Source organism: Mixophyes fleayi, chromosome 6 (assembly GCF_038048845.1).
Source record: "Mixophyes fleayi isolate aMixFle1 chromosome 6, aMixFle1.hap1, whole genome shotgun sequence".
NCBI lineage: Eukaryota > Metazoa > Chordata > Amphibia > Anura > Limnodynastidae > Mixophyes > Mixophyes fleayi.
In genome coordinates this window covers 174,873,041-174,890,556 of record NC_134407.1, presented here as the reverse complement: position 1 = coordinate 174,890,556, position 17,516 = coordinate 174,873,041, and the positions used below count along the sequence as shown (strand labels likewise).

Below are 17,516 nucleotides of genomic sequence, written 5' to 3'. Positions count from 1 at the left end.
GGGCGCAGCAGCCACCCGCTACCTTCCCCTCTGTGGCACAGACTGCCGGCACACTAAAAAAAAAAAAAAAAAAAATCACGGCCGTGTTAATAAAGTTAAAAAAAAAAGCAAAAAAAAAGCAAAAAAAAACCAGTCACCTGATCTTATGGCTGCTCCCGGCAGTCTCCTCGATCCCACTGGCTCCCGCAGGCGCGCATTAAATGAATGGAGACATCACAACTTCCACTAACTACCCTCATACCGAAGTGGATGTTCTGTTAGAGGAAAGTATCGGAAGGTGACCGTCCTTCCGCAATTGTAAGTCCAAAGACTGTCTTCCGTTTTTGCTGTTTCCCTGCATTGCCCTCTGATGTGGTCAACTATCGGCACCCATTCTATTAAGTGTGGAAGACTGTGTTAAGCTTATGAATTGGGAAAAACTCCAAATAAATCACAGGGTTTACTATTGGTGGACTATTTTGAAATCTCCATTTAACCCAGCTGTGTGTACCAGCCTCTGCTTCACCGCAGATGGACTATAGTTATATTGTCTGTAACCCAGAAGCATATCTTTGAGATTGTACATTTGTGATTTATATGTAATCACTTTTTGTTTACTGTGATTTACTTACTGGACTTGTGTTCTACTGTTCTGGCCAGAACTATTATATTTTGCTGTTTGCAATAAATTGCACATTTTACATATGCTCATAGCGCCGAGGTATTTGTACCATAAAGTAGTGTACAGTAGGTATAGTATTTGAGAAGCAGAAATGTTGCTGTGGAAATTGGTAAGTATTTGTTATGCATTTATATTAGAAAACGCCTTCTCAATGAAAACTGCAGCTCTCTACCTTGTGCATTGCAGTCACCTCAAAATAACAACACATGGATATCCCGATTCCAAGTACTACTAATAGTAGTACTTGGAATCGATTGGATAGTAGTCTACTATCCAATCATTTCAAATACACAGTATTTATTTTAAAATATAAATTTTCCCTTGTAAACGTTCCGAAGTAAACAAAGCAGAAGAGGTGGCACTTCTGCTTGAACAGGTAATCTGTTTGTGGATGAAAAGTACAGGCAAGGATTTTTTATTTTTTTCAGTTGAGATTTTATTTTCATTGAGACAACATATCACAGACAAAGGGTAGGTTGGTACAATACAAATATTAGCCATAAGTGCTGAGCACTCTCCAGGGGAGCATCCTGAATTGTATACATTGTTTGGGGAACAGTAAAACAAGAGATCTTGTTGTTATCTAGCATACAATTTACCAGGGACATGACAAATGAGAATGAGATGCTCAAAGCATGTAGTTGAATATACCCGAAGCATGGATAGAGAAGGGTGTATTTTCCCAGACCACTTTTCTCTAAGGACGTGCACAAGAGAGGTTCATGAAATGCACTATAAGTGGTCTGCTGTACGGAACTCAACTGCTTTGCAAAAAGGACAACACTAGTTCATCTTCTAATATTCATATATCTATTCATCTGCTACAAACACACTATTTGACTGCCACATGGAAGGCCGAGAACATGCCCAGATATTGGAACTACTTAAAAAAAGTATGTGTATTTGTATTGTGTGTGTGTGTGTGGGCACAGGCATTGTATTTGTATTGTGTGGGCGCATATATATATATATGTGTATATATATATATATATATATATATATATATATATATATATATATAATATGAGATAGCTATATGTATATAGATATATATATCATGCATTTGCAAATATGTGTAGCAGAATTCTTTCAGTAAAGTGCTAGCCACACCCCCACAGGTTGGCCACACCCACTTGGCAAATGTCACTCCTACTTTGATGGGGGGCGCCGGTGCCCTGTCTCGCCCAGGGCACTGAGATGTCTAGTTACGGCACTGATCTGACCACACTATATTCTTCCAGTATTTCACAGGCTTGTCCAAATGTTGTGAGGCAAACTTTAAACAAGCTTTAACATAGTTTTTCTTCAGCAAAGGAGTTGCGTGGTTAGCGTGCATACAGGACATGGCGGTTGAGTGCATTACTTATTGTTTTCTTTGAAACAATTGTATCTGCTAATTCCAGGTCTCTCTGAAGTTGTCTAAGTGGTCCTTAGACAACAAGTCTTCTAACTTTTTTCACTCCTCTGTCAGAAATCTTGTGAGGTGCACCTGGTCGTGGCCGGTTTATAATGAAATGATGTTCTTTCAACTTCCGGATTATGGCCCCAACAGTGCTCACTGGAACATTCAGCAGTTTAGAGATCCTTCTGTAACCAATGCCATCAGTATGTTTTGCAACAATAAGGTAGTGAAGGTCTTGAGAGAGCTCTTTGCTTTTACCCATCATGAGATGTTTCTTGTGTGACACCTTCGTAATGAGACACCTTTTTATAGGCCATCAGTTGTGGCTGAACCAGCTGGCAGGATTGCTTTGTAATTACGGATAGATTTCAGCTGGTGTCTTGGCTTTCCATGTCTTTTTGCACCTCCCTTTCTTCATGTGTTCAATACTTTTTCCCTGTCTCATTTCACATTATTACTCAAAACTTAAATTATGGACATATGTGGTTTGATTTCTTTGCATGTGTGGATTGCAAAGGTTGTTGCTGACATCTGGTGTAAATTTCATTACAATAGCCACATTAAATATATAGTTACTGAGAAAAATGTTGATGTGTTCAATACTTATTTCACCCACTGTATACACACACACACACACACACACACACACACACACACACACACACACACACACCTGGCACACCTGGGCTTGAAGAGATTTTTGCCGGTGTACTCATAGAAAAAGGTTGCTGACCCCTGTATTAGAGTTTCCCCATAATAAGTAAGGATCTCTGTTTGCGAGTCATATCACCAGACTTTATATAAAAATAGGATTTGGCTGCTAATAGGAGCATAGATGGACACTAATATGGCTAAAAAGTTTCTAGAGGACTCATCAGAATAAGGTGACACTCAGATGTCTCTATGACCTCTATGGCAAGAAATGGGAAGTCCTTCCTTTCTAAAGAGGATGGCTAAGCCATTGTGTTTGGTTGGCTCATTTGAAGCAAAGATTTCATGATAGTAAGAGTAAGACATTTTTTTGAGGGTGGTGGTATGAGAAATGAGTCTCCTGCAGGATCACTGTATCTGCTTTCTGTATAACGAGATGCAAGGGCTAGGAGCATCATTAGAGTGGATGGTCTTGGTGTATGAGCATACATTCAGCAATTACGGTGACCTCCCAGCTAGGCAGACCCAGAAGAGTAGGGAGAAGCTTCACCTATAATTTAACTGAACAGCCTCTGTATCCGGTCAAACCAAAGGTTCTGATTTGAGGCTTGAGGTAGGAATCTGAACAGCTCAACAGTATAGACCTGAATATTTGCTACTTCAAATAAAGTTGGTACCCCGGTCAATCTTCCATTATTGCAGAAGGATCTCTATTCCATGTCTCTGAGTTTGTCTCAGAGGTTTTGTAAATCTGCTTCAGTATCTTCATGCACTAAATAAAATTCTACAAACTTCACTTTTATTCAGTCCATCCACCCAACTCTGATGTCTGATTTGCTGTTTTCTGTCATAGTGTCTGTTAATAAAGACTGCAGTACCTGCATTATTCTGGCTAATAAGGGTGCATCTCCATATGTCTGTAGGAGGGTGGAGGAGCTCCGTGTTGGGAGATTGGTTAAGGAGGGTGTTATGAGCTGGTTTGGTAGTAGTTGTCTTGGATATTGTCTAGCTCTGCAAGGTGTGGCCCCTGCAACACTTGTATTCAAGACCGAGCTCCTCTCTGGTTGGCTAAAGCAAAGGGTGACCACTGTGAAGCACAATATGTATATGTGTGTGTGTGTGTATAATCTCATGTACATTTTGTGCAATTGTGTATTTAGCCATTTGCTGCCCTGCATTACAGAATGAATCTAATGTGGAAGACCAATTTGAAGCCATAGATATTGGAGTATTTTGTAGAGCGTATCTAGTACCCCAATGGAAAGAAGCAAACAACTTACAGCTTTAGGGCAGTGGTTACCAAACTGCTCCGTGGCTCTCAGGGGTGCCGCAACGATTTTGCAGGAGTGCCACGGCCAGGTCTGGTGGTAAGCGAGGCAGGGGAATTCTTGGTAATTCTTTTGGCTTAGGGGTGTTTTGAAAAAATTATGGAGAAATTAAGGGTGTCTCGAACTGATCAAGATTGGGATCCACTGCTTTAGGATATTCAGATCCATTTGTTAATATGGTGCCAGCCAATCATGCCTCCTAGACAGCCATGGAAACTAGAACAATATGCCTGTGTACTAATCAATTACTATTTCCCTGAATCAAGTCACAGAATATATGATGACACAGAGGACACATCTTATTCTATGTGAACGTTTGTATTTTCAGTGAAAAGACTTATCACCACATAACTAAAAATGTATTGACATTTACATAATACCAGTTTGATGCAAGCATGCTGTGCAATGCATATATGCATCACTTCAACAGATATTTGTTTAATAAATACCACTTTCTGAATTGAGTCACATCTACAACTACCTCCCCCAATTATACACACTGTACAGACTCTGTGGTATGACCGCTTTGTGATGTGCATAACTTTCCATTGAAAAATGTGCTGACATTGAAGTTTAGGATCTTGCTCCAAATTTTTGCAGAAACTGGTTATTTTGTAACTGGCTACGTATATTTTCAAGGAAGCTTGTACTTTATACTTTCTCCCAGCACCACTCCCATTTTCACGTTTCCAGCTAAGAATCTTATGACACCTAGCCCACTACACACCCACCTCCCTGATGCCTGTCTGCAAGAACCACTGAGGTTCGTACAAGTGATCTGCCATTTATCTTTGCCTGTGTCATGTACAAGTAATCCACAGCTGTGGGATAACTGTACCCCTGTGGATGCAGCAGGAAGACATAGAGTTTTTTACTAAAATTATTACAAATGACTTAGTAAATCATTGCAAATCTATTCCTCAATTAGTAAACAGGAAATGCTCAAGTAGAAATTAAACCTCTCTCTCTTGGCTGCTTCTCACTCAGTTTGTTCCTCTTCTTAGTTTCTTTTTTTTACCACTGCCCCCTCCCCCCTTCTGTTCTTTTTTTCAGCTTTTTTATTTCCTCCATCTATTTGGTGCAATCCTTTTGGTATCTCTAATCCCTGTGTCCACATTACTTCTGTCTTTCAATCAGTCACATGGCACTTTCACTACTTTCTCTGTACCCCCATCCCTTCTGCATACGTCCCCCTCTCTCTCTCTTAGGAGAACAGACAGCTGTTACGTGGAAGTCCTATTTATGGGCATGTCTGTAACTGTACGCCTACGGGTTTTGACAACCTGCCAAAGCAAATTAACAGTTTCCTTTCCAGTGTGCAGTCTTTGGCGTCTTCTTAAAGGGCCCATAAACATTAGGAAGTTGTTCTCAAATGGTTAATTAATGTACTTTCACAAAAACACAGGAGCAAAAAGGATTGAACACTGCATGGATCTGTCTCAGCTTCCCTGTACAATGCATGAATGTTGCTGCAGTGAGCAGTACAACTTGCTGCTACAGTGTGCACACAAGTCTATGATTGTTACAATGTTCACAATAAGTGTTAATAAATACAGGTGCGACAGATCTCACACTGTAAACCTAACTGGTTGCTGTCTTCTGGTAAGCTAAAGCCCTTGCCGGGAAATTCCATGAGGCTGAGAACCAATCAGCAAGACTAAAAAAAAGTGTCCGGCATAAGGGAGGGGGGAGCATGAGATCATCACATGTGAGGAGGAGGAGAGGAAAGGAGAACTGTAGCTGTAGATCTGCTTGAGGAGGAAGAAGAAGAAGAAAAAAAAAAGCATTAAACTTTGGGACCAAAGATTGAGCAGATCGGGGAGGGAGGGGAGAGGAGAGTGAAGGGAGGAGAGAAAAAGTGGGAGCGTATGGGTTGAGACGTGAACTGGGAAAGAAACCAGTGTTAAAGTCAAGGAGACAAGAGGCAAAGGAAGAACAACAGGCGTTGGTAAGCACTGATGGTTACTGGGCATTAGAGAGGGGTGTGCTTGTATGCCTGGAGACTTGGCCATAAGAATATGTGATAAACAGGTTAATGAAAACTTTCTGCAGTCTGAGTGTGTGTCTGTGACTTTAGATTAGCAATATGCATATTCCTGTGCACACTTGCAAGTGCAAAAAACATCTAAAAAGTGTGACCATGCTGTGATTACAATTTCTTTTATCTAAGGCTTACCTCTGTATATTAGGCCACACAAGCAGGAAGTGTGCGCAAGTGTGTGTATAGTACAGTGCACCTGATAAGGTGTGTCAGGCCGACAGTGCCTGTCTGTGTGGCAGTGGCTTGTTTGTATTTCACGCGCGTATGACACCTATGAATATTTTTTTTGTTAATAATTTAAAGTTTACAAATTCAGTGCATTGCAGATAATAAAAAGTATCTTTGTTTGCAGCTGGTTTAATGCAAAAATTATTATGTTTATATGGTTGAAGGGCATTATTATTATTATTATTATTATTATTATTAATGTTATTATTATTATACAGAGTTTGAATCAAAATATACACGCTCCACCATATGAAGAAGCATAAGTTCACCAAAAAAGTGTGTAGTAGGTTTGTCAAAACATTTTTTTCTTAAAGTTTGGTTTCCGTTTAACTGACTTGGGCATCTATGAAGCATTTCTAATGTTTTGAATGTGAGTTCTCCACACTTTTAGAAGTAGCATAGTGAGGGTCCCTCTTCTATAAACCCACTTCTTGTGAGATGTAGCTCCCACATTTTAAATTCTGCAGGAAATGTTGTTAAAATATCTGAAGTGATTTAATTGCATCCAGTAAGACAAAAGTACCTTGTTGGATGAGTGCTATTCACTGGGCCACAGGTGACATCACCAGTCCAGTTGGGTGAATTTGATTTTTCTTCAGTCCATATCAACAAACTATTGTCATGTTATATACAGTTGCTACTCTTTCCTTGTTTACATAGTTTACAAGTAAATTTTTTCCATTCCAAGTAAGCAGTCAAACAAAATGGCTGCCTCCTACATTCTGACATTTCAGTCTGTTGCCACTGGTGATGCACTCAGTGTTTCCCTCAAACCTCCTACCAACTTGGTACCTGTAATATCAGAGAAGACATCATTTTATACATGACAAGCCTTTATTGTTGTGTATCAAATGAGATTTTATACTGCTCAAGTTACACAATCTGTGGCTGTTTATTGTGAGGAAAGGTCTTTTTAAGACGAGATTTGTCCTTTATAATTGGAATATATAAACCCAGACATTATACTGCCATGGACCAGAAATTGAAAAGCAACTGTTATTCACATCTACATTTGTGCCCATTAACTTTAGTTGTACCACTCTTTCTGTGAAGCCCCATATTCATAATTTGTCATAGGCCTACATAAGTTGCCAAAGTGTAAGTGCACCTTTTTGTTCTAGTCATTTACACAAGGCAAATTCAGCCATTTTGTGGGTTGAAAGACTATTTGTGGTAATGCATCTGATAAATTCACCAGACAAGTGGAAATTACACTTCTACTCCTCCTGCTGAACAGTTTTTTGAAGTTAGTGGACTGTTGTTATCTATCTTCTGTTCTGTCCTCACTACCTACTGCTCCCGAGCCTGACAGCTTTATGGTGTAGAACTGAACTCATTTTGCATGTGTTTTAGATTTTTCTGTTTGTGAAATCATCATCATCATTTATTTATTTAGCGCCACTGATTCCGCAGCGCTGTACAGACAACTCTCTCACATCAGTCCCTGCCCCATTGGAGCTTACAGTCTAAATTCCCTACCATACACACACACACACACACACACACACACACACACACACACACAGAGACACTAGGGTCAATTTTGATAGCAGCCAATTAACCTACTAGTATGTTTTTGGAGTGTGGGAGGAAACCGGAGCACCCGGAGGAAACCCACGCAAACACAGGGAGAACATACACGCTTCACACAGATAAGGACATGGTCGGGAATTGCACTCAAGACCCCAGCGATGTGAGGCAGAAGTGCTAACCACTGAGCCATCGTGCTGTGAAATGTCTATTAAGCTATGCTACTTAGAGTGGGCCTGTTATACACAGTGGTGGCAGCCAGGGGCAGGCTGGGCTGGGGGGCAGGGGGCATCTGCCCCGCGGACCGGTCCCATAGTGGGCTACCTTGGGCTGGGTCACTGGGCCACCTGCATTTATTTCCCTTTAAAATAGGCTGCTAAATCGAGTCTTGCCCCCCAGGCTGAAATTTGCCAGCCCTCCCCTGGTGGCAGCTATCCATTCACTAGGAACTAGTCACATTGCTGATGTACTTTTGTAATGTCATAAGTAGCTAGTGTATTCTCCTGAATAAAAGTCATCAAAAATGGTTGTCTGCACTTTGCTCAGGTGACTGGAAGACATTGTACCTCAGGGATGTCGCTAGATCTTAATGACTTGATAGGCTCCTGAACACTGTTCTAACCCACTAAATAGCTGCATTCTGTTGTGTGGAGGCAATAGTGATAAATTATGCCCCAGGCATCAATCTGTCACTAGCTCCTAACTGCTTTTTCACACAAACATTGGTTCAACTCACAAAACTGATGTGTCAACTGTGTGCGGGTAAAGTGTGCACTATAATAATAATAAAATTAATCTATACACATTTAATACAGTTTAACAGAAAAGTTCACTTCAAAGTCATATGACCTGGTTATAATCATGCAACCACACTGGGTCATATTTTCATATGGAATCCTGTTACAGGAACCTACATGTAATAGGTGCTCTGATATTATACACTGCCCACACAACTTTCACTTATTATTTGTTGATGAGATAACTTACCATTTCCTGATTACACTGTGCCAAAATAATTACTCAATCACAGAGCTATTCAGAAAGAAGTCAGGTTTATTTACCTATACATTTTGTGTAGCAGCAAACCATATTTTTCTCCTGCATTGTAGTAATCTTATGCTATGCTTTTTAAATGTGTCTTTGTCATTTTCATTGTTTGTGTTTTAAACAAGAAAAGTACTTATGAAAAAGTGGAGATGTTGCCTATAGCAACCAATCAGATTCTAGTTATTTATTTAGTACATTCTACAAAATGACAGATGGAATATGATTGGTTGCTATAGGCAACATTTCCACTTTTTCAAACCAGCGGTTTTGTAAATATACCCGTAGGGCTCACCTGTGACTGTGACCTTTTTTTTTTTTTCTTAAGGTGTGTGTGCTTGACTAGACTCTGAGCTGCTTGTGGGACTTCAGGTATAAAGTGGGCGGGGATAGAACTGCATATAGCCCAGTGGTTCCCAAACTACCTCAGTTCGAGGCACCCTTAGGGTCTCCATGAGTTTTTTCAAGGCACCCCCTAAACCAAAATAATTACCGAGTAGTCCCGTTTTTTTAAGTAGTTGGATCAAAATAATGTAAAGAGTATTTAGGTCAGGACAGAAATACTTATTACGTTTGCAAACATAATACACATAAATCCAAGGAATAAGAATATTTTTATATATTTTTTTTTTTCAATTATGTTTCAAAGAGCAATTTATAGCAATCATTAACTGTAATAAGGTGAAACAAAATAAAACTACAATATGTACAAAAATGTGCTCGGTTGTTAAAGAATGTTCGAAAAATAGCAAACTTGTGTATTAATGGAATATGTGCCCCTTCACCATGACACTGTGTCCTTTCATCAGTTTCCCTTTTATTACACTGTGCCCCTTCACCCTCACAGTGTGTCTTTTCATCAGTTTCCCTTTTATTACACTGTGCCCCTTCACCCTCACACTGTGTCCCTTCGCCCTCACACTGTGCCCCTTCGCCCTCACACTGTGCCCCTTCGCCCTCACACTGTGCCCCTTCGCCCTCACACTGTGCCCCTTCGCCCTCACACTGTGTCCTTTCATCAGTTTCCCTTTTATTACACTGTGCCCTTTCATCCTCACACTGTGCCCCTTCACCCTCACACTGTGTCCTTTCATCAGTTTCCCTTTTATTACACTGTGCCCCTTCACCCTCACACTGTGTCCTTTCATCAGTTTCCCTTTTATTACACTGTGCCCCTTCATCCTCACACTGTGCCCCTTCACCCTCACACTGTGTCCTTTCATCAGTTTCCCTTTTACTACACTGTGCCCCTTCACCCTCACCCTGTGCCCCTTCGCCCTCACACTGTGCTCCTTCACCCTCACACTGTGCTCCTTCACCCTCACACTGTGCCCCTTCACCCTTACACTGTGCCCCTTCACCCTTACACTGTGTCCCTTCATCATCTGATGAAGGGGTGCAGTAAATCAATGGAGGGGCACATATTATAACCAATCGTATCAGCATGCAAACCGTAACTAAAGATAGCCAGGGTAAATTGGTATGAAAACATGGACACTGATTTATCTATGTTGGGCAAGTTAACCTGTTACTGGATTCATTGTACTGGAAAACTTTGTCATCTGATGGCCGCAACCTTAACGTGTGTGCTCAGTGGCCGCCCGCAATGCCTATTGACTCTATAGACAAATTGATCTCATACCCAGTTTACTCTGCATGTGTATGATTAGCATATATTGTATATTTGAGGTAAGAAGCTGCTGATAAATTCTGGGATTCAACATTGTGATAAATGCAATGTATAAAAACTATATGTTTACATCTAAACATACTATTAATACTAGTGTATTCAGCGACCAGGTTCTTCTACAAAATAATACTATTAAAATATATTTATTTTTTTGGAGCGGGGGGAGCAAGAATTATAACTCCTAGGTTGAAGGACCACTAAAACGCAAGTTGATTTATGTAAAACAACTACAAACATAATCACAGATAGAGAAGTTTTAGGAGTATTTTATGTAGGGTTCACAATGTGTGAGAACAGATTAGGCAGAGTGTAAACAGGACAATCATTTTGTGCAATGATAACAAGTTAACGTTCAGTTTGCAAACATGCTAACTCCTCTTATGCTAAAAATTGAAAATTGTGAATGTTACAAGATATTGGTAGCACCGGTAACTCCAGTATTGGACAAAAGGTGGCCCTCAAACAGGAGGGGGGGGGGACCACATGCAGTCCCTGTGAATACAGTAACTTCTCCTTCTGTAATCCTGTTTCTAGTACTTGCAATGTGACAGAGTACCAGTGTAGGATGGTGGTTGTTTGGCCCATACCCGCTTTTCCAGCTTGTACTCTAATCTCATAATGTGTCCTGATGGTTCTCCTCAAAAATCATGCGTAGTCCCATATAGGACCTTGGGCATTGGTGAAGCTCCGTAAAAATATCATCTTGCCTGATATGCAATTCCTGCTTAGCACCAGACCGTTACATAGAAATACTAGCGGAGCAAATATTTTCCTATAAGGTTTTAAAGTACTTAATGTGTCCCTTCCATGGCTTCTAAAATAAACTGAAGGACAAAGTACAGCTGGTTTTCATGAGCAAGCCTGAAAATCGTTACAAAAAGATAGGTCAGTCAGAGGCCCAGGCATTCTGCGTGACTCACGCTGAAGGATATCCTGCTGTCCTGGATGACTAATCCCCCCCCACCACTGAGCCTGGCAAGAGCTCATGTCTACATCACAGCACTGAAACTCTGTGCTGTGTCTAGTGTGCAGAACAGCAAACAGCATATTTATAAGTTAAAGTATTGGGAATAGGACCCCAAATATGGACCTATATGGCATTTTAATTGCTTTTCAGAAAAGTATATTATTGAAATCAGAAAACTGTATGAAAAACCCTCTGAAGCACTAGAATTTTGCATTCATCAGTGAAGAAAACACATTGGGGCTATCTGGATACCAATCAGTAACAAAACCACTGTTGCTTTTAGCTCTGAGATAGGCCACCTGCAGCTCTTCAGTAGTTGTGGAACTACAAATACCAGCACTGAGCAGTTTGCTAGTTTTAAATGGCTGCAGAGGGGGTGTGAGAGTGGGAAGACCAATCAAAAGTTGCAGTCTCTGATTGGAGCTTCTGATTGGTCATCCCTCTCACCCTCTCTTCCCTCTTCCCTACACACACTGCCACATCATGCAGCCTCTGTTTTTTGCCAGGGCTAATAAATGAGCCATATTGTACTGGGGAACGATGCTTCAGGAGGAAACAAGGTACTACATGCATGGTAGATCAGACTTTAATGCATGTGTGCAGTAACCATAGAAACCAATCAAACTTTTGAATATCTTGCAATAGGTAGAGTTAATGCTAATAAATGGTTTACAGCACATTAGTGATGTTTTCATATTCCTGTCAGATCAGCCTCAATGTGTGTTGCTCTAATGATTTTAGAAAATTATTGTGAAATCAGGATTTGTATTTGGTTGGATCCTAAGGATTTGGTGGAACCCAAATCTTGCTAGGATTGTACAGAAACTGGGAAATAGAGCAGGTAAAATATATCTTTTCTTTTTCATGAATAAAAAATAAAATAGAAATAAATGGTAGAATATACATGGAGGCTATCAAGATGGAATCGAGAGCGTTACTTTATGTTTAATATGATACATTAGTAGTGCTTAGTTACTCTATATGTAGATCCATTGTGATGTATTTGACCTCAAAGCAGTGACTACTCGATCATGACCTTTGAGCCCAGAAAATCCACAGCAGGCCCTGCCAGTGTGCACACTGCTGCCTCCTGCTTCCTGTTTGTTACAAAGATACACTTTCCAGAATCACAAAAAAACATTTCTCAAGAACTGTAGCTCTAGACAGAGAGGGGGAGGAAGGGCGATAGTGGAAGGTGTGGTTTGCAGAACTATTAACTATTTCATGAAACAGACTGTTATTTGCTTAGGTTTCTGTGGATTGAAGGTTACTGTGGGCAGAGCTTCTTCTCCTTCAACTTCATTATTTGTTATTCTTTTGTGGTTTATGATTTGCTCATATTGTTTACCCTTATTGTGCAAAACAACATAATATGTTGGCCTTATATACATATAGATGACTACAGGGATGTTAAGAATAATAAATAATATGGAACACGCTTTCTTGTGATAACAACAGAGAAGAGGGTGTAGAAAGATGGAGGATGGCAGAAAGCAAGCTAGCAGGACATAAGTGCCTTGTGCAATAGCAGGAAAGGGACAGAGGTATAGGACTGGGAGGGCAGGAGAGGTGGTGATAGGCGAGCATGGAAGAGGGAGGTCTTGTTACTGGCAGGCATTGATGACCTTCTTGCAGAAACCGAAAGTAGTCCCTGTACAGTATTATAACTCTTTGGTTTCAGACACATGGAGGTTACAGACAGCTGTTTGAGTAAGTGTGTGTATTTACATACCTGTATTTAAATTAGTATAGTATGTTTTTAGTTTTTCTATATTTGATTGTGCTGTTGACACATCTGTAGCAAGTGAAGTGATGTCTGTGTAAGAGTTTATACTGTACAGCATGGATTTGGTGCAGGGAGTATAAATCGGTGTTCCAATGAATAGCATTATTATTTATCATGAATGGTGCAGGAGCTGTTGTTGACTAGGACCCATAGCTAAGCATCATGGGAAATTTAGTTTTAGAGCAAATAGAGTGCCAACGTTGTTCATATCGATGATATGTTATTGCTAAAGTGAATAATTTGGCTAATTCCCGCTTTACCCTACCCCTAGGCTAATAAGAAAGTTTTATATGTCTGTAGTCAGTGAGTTCTGATGTGATCACTTTAGTGTTCATTGGGAAAATGTGTGTTTTATAATAAACAATACACTCCTACTATGAATAATTATGGATATTGGAAGTCACGTTTGATTGCAGTGACCTATATAAAAATTCTCTGCCCAGAGCATTGTGCTTCTATGTGGTCCCTGAGCTCCTTGAGGACTTCTCAGTTTCAGATAACACAGTAGGGAGTTTATCCCATATAGAATTGCATCACTAAGGCCTCACATAAACAGGTGATAATTTTAAGCATTTAGTGCAGTGTTTCTCAACTCCAGTCCTCAGGACCCCCTAGCAGTACATGTTTTCCATATCTCCTTGCTGGAGCACAGGTGTATTTATTACTGACTGACACGTGTAGCAGGTGGTGTAATTATTTCACTGGTCACCTGGCAATCCTGCACTGTTAGTGGGTCCTGAGGACTGGAGTTGAGAAACACTGATTTAGTGCATGCTTTTAAAGCCTGTGAAATGCACTTTGACACTGGTTGTCCAAAAAATATAAGGCAAGTAAATGGACGCAAAAACCGAAAATAACTATGTAAAGTTGAGAGGGGACCTTATTTAGATGGCTGCCTTGGACGTATAAAGAAGCGATCAACCAAAAATACACTTCAAGATGCATATACATAAATAAACCTATATGCAACCATTGGCGCTACCTAATAATCACAAAAAAGGAATTTTCATTGAAACGATACTTCAATGATTCATAGAGTCCATATAATCCAAACCTCTTGTGATATATTCTCCCTATCCTTTAGTTACCAGAGATGTCATAGTCCATTCAGTTGAGTCATATATGGGAAAAAGAGTCATAACAAATCTAGTGCAATATGTTTCCACTTATATTGCTTAAAGATCTATGGCCTGATTCATTAAGGATCTTAAATGAAGAGGATTCTTATTTCAGTCTCCTGGACAAAACCATGTTACAATGCAAGGGGTACAAACTAGTTTTCTGTTTTGCACATAAGTTAAATACTGCCTGATTTTTCATGTAGCACACAAATACTTGATAGCTTATTTGTACACTGAAATTTAAAGTTGATATTTGAAAAAACAGTCAGTATTTAACTTATGTACAAAACAGAAAACTTGCATTGTAACATGGTTTTTGTCCAGGAGACTGAAATAAGATACCTCTTCATTTAAGATCCTTAGTGAATCAGGCCCCTGTTCTTTAGAAGTTTACTATTTAAGAAGACACTAATTAATCTTTGATTGGGCATCTTTAAGCAATATAAGTGGATACATGTTGCACTAGATTTCTTATGACTCTTTTTACCCATATATTACTCCAATGACTGGACTGTGACATCTCTGTTAACTAAAGGATACGGGGAATATATTGAAGGAGGTTTTGATTATATGGACTCTATACGGGGTATTCAATTGTTGCTCCGGACCGCAAAAAAACGAGCGCGTTAAAACTATTACCGTTTATGCGGTAAACTTGCTCGTAAAAACCGTTAATACGGTAGTTTACTCGCTGAATTTCATCTCGCAGCTGCGAGATGAAATTCAGAGAGTAATTACCGTATAAACGGTAATAGTTTTAACGCGCTCGTTCTTCCGGCGGCCGGAGCAACAATTGAATACCCCCTTATGAATCATTGAATTATCGTTTCAAAGAAAATTGTTTTTTTGTGATTATTAGATTGCACCAATGGTCGTATATACAGTATGTTTATTTATGTACCATGTGTATGAGCCTTAGGAAACTAGGATAGGATATTGTAACTTAAATAATGTGTTTTTATAAGATAACATAATTCTTTTATATTTTTACAACAGTGATAGGAAACCTAATTCACTTCAGGGGCCACATGGGCAGGGCCAGTTAAAGCCCTGGGGACCCTCTCCCTGTCGGAAGCGCATTACCCCTTCGTTTGATGCCCCACCCCTGCTTGTGGGCGGCGGCATCCTCTCCTCCTGGCAGTGGAAGTGTGGTGCTTGGATGCTTCTGCTTCATGTCAGTGGCCGACGCTCTGTGTGGGGGGAAGCCAAGGGGTATTAAATACAGAGAATGAGTGACATTATGTAACTCATCCAGTATTTTATGCTCCCCCTAACCATTGGCGACAACCGTCCAGGTTTGCCTAATGGTAGCTCCGGCCGTGCACAATGGTGGCCTTGTAACCTTCATAAAGGCTGCACATCACCCTTAGGGGTATATTTACTAAACTGTGGGTTTGAAAAAGTGGGGATGTTGCCTATAGCAACCAATCAGATTCTAGCTGTCGTTTTGTAGAGTGCACTAAATAAATGAGATCTAGAATCTGATTGGTTGCGATAGGCAACATCTCCACTTTTTCAAACCCGCAGTTTAGTAAATCTAGCCCTTAGTGTTTGGTAATATGATAAAACCATACATGTAATCAAATAAAGAGTCAGCTGTCTTTCATGACAAATCGGGTATGTTTACACAAGTGTTACAAGCTAGAACAAAGAAATCTGACAAAGTAGCAAGGACCGTAGGGCCACAGGTAGGTGCGCGGAGGGCCGCAGGTAGATGCGCGGAGGGCCGCTTGTTGCATTCTGTGCAGTGTATACAAAGCATCACGTTATATCTGTATCATACACAAGTACAGTTGGGAAGCAAGCCATTGTTATTAGTCATTTAGCACAGTCTGCAAAATATTTTCTTTTAATAGGGAAACTCGTTCTCCTTCCACACCACTTCTGATTTTTTTTTTTTTTTAACAACGTACTTTAAATTCAATTGTACATTATATATAGTTTAAATACATTCCAACATCTGTATTCCTACATCCTGAGTACCATTTTCCGTAGCTCACAAAAGTAATGTCCCGCTGTGCAAATGCTATTTTGTGATGTCAGCCTATGTTGTGCACATGCCCCTTCATGGATGAGAGTAAGAGTAACTGTCCAAGATGGTGGCAGCTGCAGAAATGCAAAATGTAGCATTTTTTGCTGAGTAGAACTAGGAAAATTGAATGTTGTTTGCTAAGTGAAGTCTCGGTCAATCAATGTGCCTAAGTATATAAAAATAAGGCTTTGCCTTGCGGAACATGATTATTTAAATGACGATGAAGGGATAGATAAGCTGCATATATGGTGGCATTTCCTGTTTAGAAGGGGGGAAGTGTGTAGCAGTTTTCTCCCCTCAGAATGGTTTGATTTTTATACGTCCTCTGAGGTGGTGGGTAAAAAAGGCCTCGGCCTATTCTGTTATGGGACATATTTTGCACTTTCTATATGTGCTTTATAAGGGAACTAACCAGCCAATTGGAGGTGAGCGTTCGCCTTTAAAAAGGGAATGAGAAATTAGATTGGAGGAAGCAAACCATGGAGACTTGCTTCAAAATAAAAATCTGATCCATATGCTAACATAGAGTAATATTCTATCACCTGACTGCCTCTAAATAATGTGTTTATACAAGTGACGTAGGGAAATAGAAACTACTCCCACTTCTGTGCTAACCTGTTTAGCTAGCTGTGCCTGTTCGGCATATAAGGAAAGGTTTAACCAGTTTCTACCATTCTTTCACTTCTCTCTATGCAATAAGGGAAGTTGTCTAAATTATTTAAGTACATTTGCCATAATCAGCAGAAATGAGGTTCTCCCTTTTGGTTTTTGAGTGAGAGTCTGTGTTCTGCCTCGATACCAGATATGCATTCTGTCGTTTTTAGTTAGAACAGTGCTATTTAAGTTTATGTAGGCTGTCAGTATGCATCATGTAACTTAATGGATTAGAGCCCGATTCAAATTTGTGAGGACCCCAGGGCGAGGGAATGTGTGGGATATCCTGCCACAATTGTGCATGATTTTTAACGAGACCTCACATATATCCGTGTTTCTTGTACATCTCCGTATTTGCCCAAGAGCTTAAAGTAAGAGCAG

The 17,516-nt window shown here is 40.1% G+C and overlaps 1 protein-coding gene across 4 annotated transcripts in view; it reads left to right on the top strand.

The window, feature by feature from the left end:
* Window positions 1–17,516, top strand: part of MAP3K14 (mitogen-activated protein kinase kinase kinase 14) — a 61,468-nt gene that overhangs the window by 22,400 nt on the left and 21,552 nt on the right. The window contains exon 1 of one of the 4 annotated variants that reach the window (XM_075177352.1): window positions 5,760–5,990. The exons of 1 other annotated variant lie outside the window; for it this stretch is intronic. The gene's annotated coding sequence lies outside the window, so the exon portion shown is untranslated. Of the gene's footprint in view, window positions 1–5,759; window positions 6,074–12,997; window positions 13,253–17,516 lie in introns of those variants that run through there. 2 more of the 4 variants (XM_075177353.1, XM_075177354.1) reach the window with 2 other exon arrangements.